At 37.8% G+C, this 12,365-nt stretch overlaps 1 protein-coding gene across 1 annotated transcript in view; it reads left to right on the top strand.

Annotated features, from left to right (window-relative positions):
• The window catches only part of WDR49 (WD repeat domain 49), a 231,006-nt gene that overhangs the window by 151,587 nt on the left and 67,054 nt on the right, over positions 1 to 12,365 (top strand). The window lies entirely within an intron of this gene.

Raw genomic sequence — 12,365 nt, 5'->3', positions numbered from 1 at the left:
CAAATTTCCTTATGAGGTATTGAGATAAAAAAATGCATCCACCCTTTATGTGTGATTCCTGGTAAATTTTGAATTCCTTCCCAATTTCATTTTCATTGCAGGTCATAAGTTCTGATACAGAATCTACTGTTTCCTTTTGGATGATCGACACCGGGCAGAAAATCAAACAGTTTAAGGGTTGCCACGGCAACGCAGAAATAAGCACCATGGCCCTAGATCCAAGTGAGAAGAAGCTTTTAACTGGGAGCCCAGATGGTGCAATAAAGGTGTGAACAAACTCTGGAGTGCTGTTTGCCAGCTCTTTTCTCTATAGGACCTGGGCCAAAAGATTATACTGGGACAAAATAACATTCATAAAGACACGTGTGTGTGTGTGTGTGTGTGTGTGTGTGTGTGTGTGAGAGAGAGAGAGAGAGAGAGAGTGTGTATGAATGCTTGCTAGAGGAAAGATGTGATCAGGTGACACAAACTTATTAATAAAAAGCTTTAGTAACAAAATCTGTCAAGAAAATAGCTCTTGGGGGGTGGCTAGGTGTCGCAGTGGGTAGAGCACCGGCCCTGGCATCAGGAGTACCTGGGTTCCAATCCGGTCTCAGACACTTAATAATTACCTAGCTGTGTGGCCTTGGGCAAGCCACTTAACCTCATTTGCCTTGCAAAAAAGAACCCTAAAAAAAGAAAATAGCTCTTGGGCGACTAGGTGGCGCAGTGGATAGAGCACCAGACCTGGAGTCAGGAGTAGCTGGTTTCCAATCCGGCCCCAGACACTTAATAATTACCTAGCTGTGTGGCCTTGGGCAAGTCACTTAACCCCATTGCCTTACCCCCCAAAAATAGCTCTTGAGTGAACAATTCATGCTAAGACATTCTTGAATGAATGGATGACAAATGTAGATAAAAGACTAAGTTCACAAAGGAGCTGCCTGCCCAATGACCAGGGCTGCATTTATCTTTCAACCCATAAAATGGAGACAGAGACAAGGGGATTTTTGCTACTTCAAAACAATGACAGTCTTGATTTCGACACTGAATATATGACTAATTCTGAAATGTCAATGACTGGTCCCTGGATCCTTTCTAAGTTATTTTTGGTTACATCTAGGTTTATTTTATTTATCTTTATTATCATAATACACTGGCACCTAGAGATGGGTTAGACTTTCCATATTGCCACATGGCATGACTTTCATAACCTAATACAAGTTACGTGATTATTGATTTATTTGGGGGCATACCAGTTGTTTTTTTACTATTACAATACACATATGAAACACTGGGAATTTCTTTGGTTGGAAGGACATAGTCATGATTTTCTCAGAATAGGAAACTTCTAATGTGTAAACTCTGATTACTGATTCAAGATTGGTAACTCATCAGTAACATAGTTGTAGAGAATTATATAGGGTTTTTGAGAAGTTAAATAATCTGTCTTAGATCACAGATTTCACATTTGAACCCAGTTGCCCTGATGCCAAATTCAGTATCTTTCCTTTCCAACCTTATTGTATATTACCCTCCATCCCAAATACAGTGATCTAACAAATATGACTTTCTCTCTGTTCCTTACACAGTATACTTCATTTCCCCTCTCTGTTCCTCTGTATTAACTGTCCAGTCTGCCTGGAATGTTCTCTCTCCTCATATTTGCTCATAGTCTTCTCTTCCCTTAATAAACAGCATCAACATTTTCATGAAACCTCTCCATTGCTTCCAACTGCCAATTCCCTTCCTACAAATTATTTGATATTTAACTGCCTTGCATATATTTGTATTTATTCAATTTATATAATATTTTACATATATATGCTCACACATATATCTTAGCTGTCTTTCTCCATTAGAATATAAACTTCCTGTTGTTTTCATTGTATCCCCAGCTTCCAGCATGATGCCTGGAACATAGAAAGATTGATTAATTCTCTTTCCATTCTCAGAGATACATCTTTCTTGTAAGAAAGAATAAAATAAAAGAGTTCAATAAAACTAATATTTCATTCTATCAGTCACAACAGACAGTAGCTATAGTTTCTACACCTAATAGTCTCCAATGTCTGCAAGCAAGGGAGTGAGGCACATTTTCTTACCTTTTCTTCTAGACCTAACACCATAATTCCTCCCTACCCCTTGGTTTTGTTACTATTCTTTCCACTTACTTATTGTGCTCAGTGTATGTATTATTTTTCTTTTTGGGGGCGGTCCTTAATTTAATTAATTTATTTTTTTGAATTTTACAATTTTTCCCCCTAATCTTGCTTCCCTCCCCCCACCCCACAGAAGGCAGTCTAGTAGTCTTTATATTGTTTCCATGGCAATGTATTATTATTCTTTTTGCAAGGCAAACGGGGTTAAGTGACTTGCCCAAGGCCACACAACTAGGTAATTATTAAGTGTCTGAGACCAGATTTGAACCCAGGTACTCCTGACTCCAGGGCCGGTGCTCTATTCACTGTGCCACCTAGCTGCCCTGCAATGTATTATTTTCTTGATGCTCTTGCTTTCCTTTGCACCTGTTAATACAAATCTTCTCATATTTTTCTATTGTATTCCTATTCATGATTTCTTATGGCAAAAAAATTATTTACCACAATTCGATAATCATTCCTTAACTGAGGCATGTCCTCCAGGTAAATGCATCCCTGTTGCACATTCTGATAGTTTGGTTCTCAAAAAGTGACTCAATCAAAAATAAAAATGCTCAGTCATATAATTTCTATGTTACTAGTCTAGCTGATCTTGAGCTACAGACTGACTCATCAATATTTAATTACCCTAAATGCATTTGAACCAGTTCATTATAATATATATTACTAATAGTTGCCATATAATTTGTAATCACAAATATTTTAAAAGGGAGCATATTCTCTTCAATAAATAAATAAATATCTTCACTACTTTTAAATTCTATTCTCAGAAGCAAACCAGAAGCTCTTTTTACAATGGTAAAAGGACTTTTTCAAAAATATAATTTCTTTTCTTGTTCTAAAGGTAATTTTTTTTTCTTTAAAGATTTGGGATTTCAATGGACATTGTCATCATACCCTGAATGTGGGTCAAGATCGAGCTGTGGATATTTCTCAGATCCTCGTCCTAAAGAAGACTATACTAGTGGTAGGCTGGGAGAGGTATGTCCTTGAATGTCTTGTAGCAAAAGACTGGGAAGGAGGTGAAGAAAATGTTTGCATGTTGTGTTTCCAAATCTAAAAACAGGAGGGAACATGGAAATGTTGACTCCCTCTGGGTCATTCATTTGCTGGTGACCTAATTGAGGGGAATTCTCAGTAGGAGTTGACTGCTTATCAGCTGAATGACAGAGCAAAGAATCATAGGACTTAGAAGGACACGGCGAAGCCATCTGGTACCTATTTCTGGCTTGGGTGATTTGCTCCCAAAGAACATTAATGTCTGAACCAAAAGTTTCCCATCTTTTAAAAATATTCTCCCGAGGGGGTTCTTTTGTTTCTTCCCTTAGTCTCACCTTCCAGGGCTTCATGATTCTTAGTCAAAAACTTTTAATACTTTTCTTCAATTCCTCTAGTTATAATCTGAGCCTTTTCTTTGTACAAAATACAACAAGCAGACAAACAGCTAGAAAAATGCGTTGGAATATTTTTCATTTGGACACATAGAGGCGGCCTTGACAAAGCACTTGCTGTTTTCATGGAAATGTTACTCAACTTTAAGCCCAAGCAAAAATCTATTTCTTTCTTTTCTCTGAAGAACTGAGGGGTGCAACAGACCCTTCTAAGGCATCACTCACACAAGGAAAATTAAAGGGGCCTGAAATACGGTATCCTGGAAATTTAGCAGCACAGAAAATACTGCTCTAATAGGTAATTAGCTAGCAGTAATTCACTGTCGAATTATCATTTTAATGGCTTGAGAGCTGTATGGGATAAACTGGTTTTTTTCCCCTCTTCATCAGATTCTATGCTCAGACAACTAGCTGTGCCATTTGGGTGGTTTTTTATTAATCATAGAAAAGACCTTTAATCCAAGCACTAATGCATATAGACACATTAGCAGATGGAGCATATGGCCCATCATCTTTTTTTTTTTTCTATAGAAATTTTGTTTGGTAGAAGGAAGAGCACAGACCAAACCGTTCTACATAATATTATGACATAATTCTTCCATATATGCCTTACAAAATTAGGCTGCTCCCTGTCCATGGGAGCAATCATTGGGATTCGTAGTTAATTCAGCAATCTGATTCCTAATCATCTCTGTCCTAGGCACAGAGACTGACCAAGGTGAAATCTATGGGTTTGGCAGCATATCTTAATCACAGAGCCTAGATAGCACTCTGCCCCTGACCTCTTCTGGTTGGATGACCATGAGTGAATAAAGTATAACTTCTTGGTGACCCAGACAACTTTCTAAAATTTTAAGTTTTAAATCTTGATATATATGAGTGGAGGAAATTCTGGTGTGTGAATTCTCTATAGTGATAAAATCATCATTTGAAATTTTTCTTTGTCAAAAAACATACACATATACACAAATGCAAAAAACCCCAGATAAATAGCTAGAAAAGTATGTTGGAATATTTTCAGTTTGTTACAGAGTGGTAGCCTTAGCAAAGCACTTATTGCTTTTACCCCCTACTCCCGAACCATGGTAAGATGACATGATTTTTCTTCAATGGCCAGCTGGGACGAATATTCATTTTTTGTTTATTTTTGATTTTTGCACAACAATGTTAAGTGAGTTGCCTAAGATCACACATTTAGGTAATTATTAAATGTTTGAGGTTAAATTTGAACTCAGGTCCTCTTGAATCCAGGGCCGGTGCTCTATCTACTGCACTGACTAGCTGCCCTGACCAATGTTCCTTTGGATATTTTTGGTTTATTCTTCTTCCACTGAAAAAGATGAAAGCTCCTTTCAGAGTCAACCCCAGTGCTCACTGCAGTGCCCAGCACATAATGCGAATACTTAGTTTTTATTTTTCATTAAAAAAGAAATAGCCCATGCATAGGAGCAATGATACAATTGGAACAGTCTCATTTTTAAAGAAAGCAATTTTTAAAATTGGAAACTGAAAGTCACAGAGGACCATTTTGTCCAAAAATCCAATCATTTTGTCCAGATATCTAAAGATCAGTAGTTTGACTTTCTCACTTATCATTTAGATGGTTAGATGTCATATGCTCATGTATGTAATATTCCATTGTCCAATGGTGTTCCTTTGCACATGCTGTTTTTATGCTGGGGATGCCATTCCTCTTGTTTTCTATGTCTTGGAAAGGTCCCTTTAAGTACCACCTCCTATAGAAGACCTTTCCGGAGCCTTACCAGTTCCCGCCTTCCTTATTATTTCCTTTGAATATATTTTGTATCTGTTTATCTGTATACGTGTTTTCCCTAAGGAGAATGTAAACCCCATGAAGACAGAGATAATTTTGCTTTTTATCCCCAGAGCCCAGAAAAATAACATAAAACATAGTTAGTAAATGTTTAATGAATTGGTTTGTATTGAAATAAAAAAAAGGCCTTTGGAAAGAAACTTTGAGAATGTTGGAACAGAAATGGGAGAATTTCATTCATTTTTCTAGTTGTGGTCCTCTGAAAGAACACTGGGAGTTAAGGGGGATGGTTTGAGATGAAACAAATGAAGACTCTTAATCTGTTTAAGCAGAATTCAGGACTGACAAATTTGTCACTCCTGGAGACCTATTAGTTCTAATTGGAAAAAAGCAGCATAACCCACCATGAAAGTTTGTTCCTTTCAACTATAATGAAAAGATCAATAAATTGTTGCTTATATTGTTTATTCTTATTTCCAAGGATTTATGAATTATATTTCCTGAGAAAGAGGCATTAAATTGGAACATATTTTATGATGTCTAAGATTGGATCTCTTTTATTGGAAGAATGTAGAAGAGTGGCTAAAAAAAGGCATCATTAGCTCTGTTTGGGAAAGGGGAGGCAGGATATCATTTATAAGTTACAAATATCCAGTTGGGGCATAAACAACTCAGATCACTCCCCTGAAAAGCTTAGGAATTTGAGAAAAGTAACCTGAAGACCATGAATGAAACTTCATCAAACCCAAGGGAAGCCTTTGTCATTATTATGACAGTCCATGAACTTTTGTCAACATGTTCCAGTGAGTTTGATCTTTCCATTGATCATTAAGGAGTCACTGCTAACTGCTTGCAAGTAGTAAGGATCATTTGATTAGATTGCACAATTCTGTCAAACTATAGAACCAGATTGTGTCCCTGGGTAGACACAGACTGAAAATGTTCATTGTTTTGGACTTAAAAGTCATATTCTAATTTTTTTTGATTGTAAATATATATGTGCAATGGTAAAGGTTAAAAGTAAGGATGTCTGGCTCCCCAAGAACATTACTTGCAAAAAGAGGCACTGACATGGTGGCACTTTGAGCAATCCAAAAAATATCTCTTGTTATTGAAAAGGAAAAATGGAGGTAGCTGGGTGGCGCATCGGATAGAGTACCTCACTGGCCTCAAATACTTAGTTACCTAACCATGTGGCCTTGGGCAAGTCACTTAACCTCATTTCCTTGCCAAAAAAAAAAAAAAAAAAGAGAAGGAAATCTGCTGAGTGCTGAAACCACAATCTAGCTTCTAGGATGTGTCCTGGTTCAAGTTCCCAATACAGAACTGGAGGCATGTCTTTAGAGCTGAAAGGTTCTTTAGGGGCCATTTAGCCCAACGCCTTCTTAAGACTCAGAGAGATAATATCTTGACCAGGGTTTTACAACTATTAAATTTCTCACAAGACATTTGAACCAAGATCTTCCTAACTCCTAGAACACATTTCTGACAGGATCTAAATAGTGTTAAGACAAATAGATTGATTTTTTTTTAGGTTTTTGCAAGGCAAACGGGGTTAAGTGGCTTGCCCAAGGCCACACAGCTAGGTAATTATTAAGTGTCTGAGACCGGATTTGAACCCAGGTACTCCTGACTCCAGGACCGGTGCTTTATCCACTGCACCACCTAGCCGCCCCAGACAAATAGATTGATGAAGAATCAGCCAGCACAACCAATGAGTCTAGCCAAGGCCTCTATGCCATCTATACCACTCTGCTTCAGACTCCCATTAGCTCTCTTCTGGATTATTGCTATAACCTCCTAATTGTATTCCTTTCCTCAAGTTTCTCCCATTCAAGTCCATCCTCCACTTAGCTCCCAACATGATTTCCCGAAGACACAGGTTTGACATATTAGTTCTTTATTCAAAGAACTCCAGTGACCCGGTGATTCTCCAATGTTCTTTGCTTGTGTCCTATTCTTTGGGACCCCTTAGATTTTTTTTTGGTAGAAATACTGGAATGATCTGCCATTTCTTTCTCCAGCTCATTTGACAGATAAGGAAACAGTTAAGGGTGATGTGATATACTGAGGGTCACACAGCTAGTGTCTGATCCTGGATTTGAACTCAGGTTCTCATGACTCCAGAATGGACACTCATTCACTGTACCCTTTAACTGCCCTTTGCTAAGGCAACTAGAGGACAAAATACAAGGTCTACTAGTTTATGTTAAAAGTTGTTTGTAACTGGATTCTAACTTAACTTTTCCGTACTTCCCTTCACTTGCGCTAGTTTAACTCGTCTTTTATCTTACAGACTACTCCAGGCAACTAGGTGGTGCAGTGGATAGAGCAGTGGCCTTGGAATCAAGAGGATGGGAGTTCAAACCCAGCCTCAGACACTTGATATTTATTAGCTGTGTGACCCTGGGCAAGTCACTTAACCCTAATGGCCTCATATCTATAGCCATCGCTATTCATCCTGATTCCTACCTGGCCACTGGATCCAGATGGCTCTGGAGGAGAATGTGAGACCAGTGACTTAGCATACCATCCCTCATTCAAATCCAGTTTTTCTGTTTGGCAGGGCATCACCTCCTTGATGTCATGCCAGAGTCTAGAAATGTTTTCCTCTTAACTCCAGGAAATATTCCTCCTTGACTTCTTTATCTTGGAATCCCAAAGTTCCTTCAAAACTCAGCTCAAGGGCTACCTCTACATCCCATTGGTTTTGTGTCCTGATCTCTTTGGCCGTCTGGTGAAGTCTTTTCTCAGAATAATGTATATAAAATGGGCAAATGAAATACGAAGAAATGGAAAGGAAACCAACTACGTTGAAACGCAGTTATCAAAATATAAAAACAGCAACAGTTGCAGCAACAATGAAGACAGCACCAATAAACTGCCATTGATAGATACCAGGCTAAGGACTTCTGAATCAAAAGAATCTTGCATGAAGATTTTTTTCTGATTCTCCTAGCCCCTCTTGCTTTACCTCCAAATTATTTGTATTTTTTCCACAATAAGTCCCAGTTCAAACCTCACTTGGCCATTGTTGGGCCCTGATGATTCACATTGGGAGTAAATAGCAATTGTTTTTGTTTAGGTTGGAAACCCTAAACATCTTTCCTTTCCAAAATGATTTTGTTTTAAACTAGATTAAACAAACTATTCTTTGCCTTATTTCTTACCTGGTTTTAATAACTGAATGGTTTTGCCTCAGTCAATTGAGACCTGAAATGACTTTTGATTTTTTTTTTAGGTTTTTTCCAAGGCAATGGGATTAAGTGGCTTGCCCAATGCCATGCAGCTAGGTAATTACTAAGTGTCTGAGGCCTGATTTGAACTCCTGACTCCAGGGCCGGTGCTCTATCCACTGCACTGCCTAGCGGCCCCCAAGACTTTAGATTAAAAAGGCTAAGGGTATCCAGGTGCCCTCCAGTCATCTTGATCCATATCTGGCACAGATAACTCCAAAGGAGAGAGTGAGACTGGTAGATGCTCTTAAATCCAATTTACTTGCAAGTCAGGGCATCACCATCCTAATGTCATGGTCCTCTTTCACAATTAAGGACAAGAAATGTGTCTTCCCATACTTTGCCTTGGTACCATGAGTGTAGGGACTAGTTCATGTTTGTCTTAGATACCAGGGCCCAGCAGGGTGTCTGAGAACTAAAGGAAAACTTGTTGATTAATTGACATACACTCTCTATTAATTGACATACACACTCTAATGCCATTGGTGTGATCATGGGCAAATCATTTAAAGTCTTTTAATGTTGGTTTCCTTAGCCATAAAACTGGAGAAATGTCTACCATTGTTGCTATTGTTGCTGTTCTTATCCAACCCTTATTCTTTTTTGTTTTTTGTTTTTTGCAAGGCAATGGGGTTAAGTGGCTTGCCCAAGGTCACACAGCTAGGTCATTATGAAGTCTGGGACCACATTTGAACTCAAGTCCTCCTGACTCCAGGGCTGGTGCTCAATTCCTTGTGTCACTTAGCTGCCCCCGATTCTTATTCTTGAAGACCATGATAGCAAGGAGGTGATGCCATGACATGCAAGTAAGTTAGACTGATGTGAGGGAAGATTGTACAAAGACACCAGCCTCAGTTTGGGATCCAGTGACCAGATGTAGAACAGGAAGGCTGGAGATGGCCATGGATGCAATGGGAAATTTTGACTTTTTTACATCTAGGTCTTTCCCAAGATACAGTTTGACTGAAGCAAGACCCATTCTGTTATTAAGGTTAGGTAAGAAAGAGAATGGCCAAGAATGACCACTTCCAAAAAAGAAGAAGAGAAAAATAATGTTGAGCGGGTAAGATTCTCAGGAAATCTTAAGTCATTAAGATGGATGAGAAAGAAAAAGTGCCTTCAAAAGCCTCCCTTTCTCCTCTGGAGCCATCTGAGGCTAGTGGCTTGATATAGATCAGGTCAACTGGAGATGATCCTCTCCTTCCTTCAAGGTTATCAAAAAGAGGAAATGAGATAACATCTATAGAAAAACTTTGCAAACCTTGAAATGTTCTATCCAGTACATAGCAGCATTATTATTTATCTGTATAAATGGCCTCAGTCTCTATGTCTCTCTCTTTTTTATAATTTCCCTCCTGGGGTCCTTTTCTACTCATCCAGATTTAAACCCAACCCTGTAGTAGTTTTAAGATTCCTAAATAAAACTATATAAAGATATCTGTATCAATATCTATATGATATCTAATCTATATAGATTAGATATCATTATATATATATATATATATCTATAAATGATAAATAAAAGTCAAAAGATCCTGAGACCTTCCTGTGATATGTAGTCAAACCTAAAATAATCCCTAGCGATGCAGCAGTTAGCATGACTTCTTGCTCACAGTAGGTGTTCAATAAAGCTTTGTAGAATAAATTTGGAAGTCAATTTTTGAAAGTGACCTAAGTTTGAGGATTTGATAGGGCCATCATAGACTAGAATGTTCTTTGCGGTCATCTCATTATGGAATCATAATTTTCTCTAACTCAAAAAGTTTAACTTTTTAGTAACAATAAGAATCCACTGACATTTTTTGTGTTTATTGCCAATTCTAGAATATTTGCACAGGGGACCATAAAGAAGAAAGTATATTTGAAATTCATAAATAATCCCACTCCTAAACCAAATTTCAGCTATTAGTTTCATTCTAATCCAATAAAATTTAAAAGAATTCAAAAGAATATGACAGTTATTTATTAAAAAGTTCCTACTATGTATGAGAAACTATCCTGGGGGGGTAGAAATATAAGGAACAATGATGACAACAAAACAACTCTGTCTTTAAGAGGTTTACATGAATAACAATTTTAATATTAATTTTTCTTTTGTTCCCCCTGTGAAGAACCAGATCCATTTTCTCTCTCCTTGCTTCTTGTCTTTTCAGAGTCAAATTTTAACAAAATAAAAATGAGAAATAAGAAAGGAGCAGACAAATCTTGGGTCCTAGATTCAACACACATTGAGTCCTGATTATCTCCCTCCTCTGGGATTACTAATGTTCTCTCTGTCTTCACTTTACTCACTCTTTACTTTTCTGAAATTGAATCCTTCAGCAGAAAGTAAACTCCTGGAGGGCAGGAACTATTTTTTTCTTAATTTTATAAATATTTTATTTTTTTCCAATTCCATATAATGGTAGTTTCTACCAATCTTTTTTTTTTTTTTTTTTTGGAAGGCTTAAGGGTTAAGTGACCTGCCCCAGGCCACACAGCTAGGTAATTATTAAGTGTCTTGAGCTCCGATTTGAACTCTGGTCCTCCTGACTCTAGGGCCGGTGCTCTATCCACTGCATCACCTAGCTGCCCCTCTACCAATATTTTTTTGCAAGATTTTGAATTTTACAATTTTTTCCTCGCTCCCTTTCCTCCCCCTCCCCCTCCCCCCCTCCCCCCCCAATTTTATGATATGCTTAGATCAAAATTGAATGTATTGAGAGAAGAAAGATATCCATAAGGGAGAAAGAAAACATTAGCTATAGCAAAATTATATAATATATGACAATTTTTAAAAATTGAAGATAATAATCTTTGGTCTTCATTAAACTCCACAGACCCTTCTCTGGCTACAGATGGCATTCTCCATCACAGATCTCCTAAAATTGTCCCTTATTATTGCATTGTTGGAGTGAGCAAGTCCGTCGAGAGCATCACCCCATGTTGCTAAGATGTTCTTCTGGTTCTGCTCATCTCATTAAGCATTAATTCATGCAAGTCTTTTTAAAATCCAGTCTCTCATGATTTCTTAAAGAACAATGGTGGGCAGGAACTATTCTTACTCTCATCTACTTATCTCCACTGTCTAGCTCAGATTGAATTGAAAAATCACGGCTAGGAATTTCTTTAATGACAATTTCTTCCTGAGCACAGTTAGCAGGAATCATGTTTTTCTAAATGGAGTATCTAACTCTTTCACAAGAAGCTCATTTGGCTTTCATATGAAGGGAACAAGTCATTTAAATTCAGAATTATTGAAAAAATGGATCATCAAAGCAGGGGGTTGATAGTATTGAAGAACCTCCCAAGAAGTAAAAATATAGTTTAATTTGGAATAATCATGTAATGAGGGCATTCACTAGAGACCCCACCAGGACAAAGGCCAAGACCCATCAACCTTGGAAAAGGAGACCCTGGCTCTTTTTTTTTTTCTTAGGGTACACTTGCCTTAAATTATCTAGATTATTTTCTCACTCAACATTTCCACTAACTCTGCCCTGCATAGTGAGTGAAGATATGTGCTTTGAAAATGCTGTTTTAAAATAGAAAGTATGGTATGGATTTTTAGGTTATTTCAAGATAACTGTCATTTCTTTGGGAAGGTTTTCAGATTGGGTATTAAGGGGAAAAGTGACAGCTAATTAGTTTCTCAGTACTTTGACACTCAAGGTCAAATATCAGAAGGGATACTTTGCACATAGTCTGCAAAATTCTTTACAGATTTGGGTGAGGGGAGGACCATTTTTAATATTCTAAGTTAGTGATCAGCATTTCAGCAAGTGGGGAAAATTCAGCACTGGCTTCTGGAGAGAGGGATCAGGTAAAAAGGGGGATTGATAAA

The sequence above is a fragment of the Macrotis lagotis genome, chromosome 6 (assembly GCF_037893015.1).
Source record: "Macrotis lagotis isolate mMagLag1 chromosome 6, bilby.v1.9.chrom.fasta, whole genome shotgun sequence".
NCBI lineage: Eukaryota > Metazoa > Chordata > Mammalia > Peramelemorphia > Peramelidae > Macrotis > Macrotis lagotis.
The sequence above is the reverse complement of the archived record's forward strand: the minus strand, read 5'-3'. Positions and strand labels throughout refer to the sequence as shown.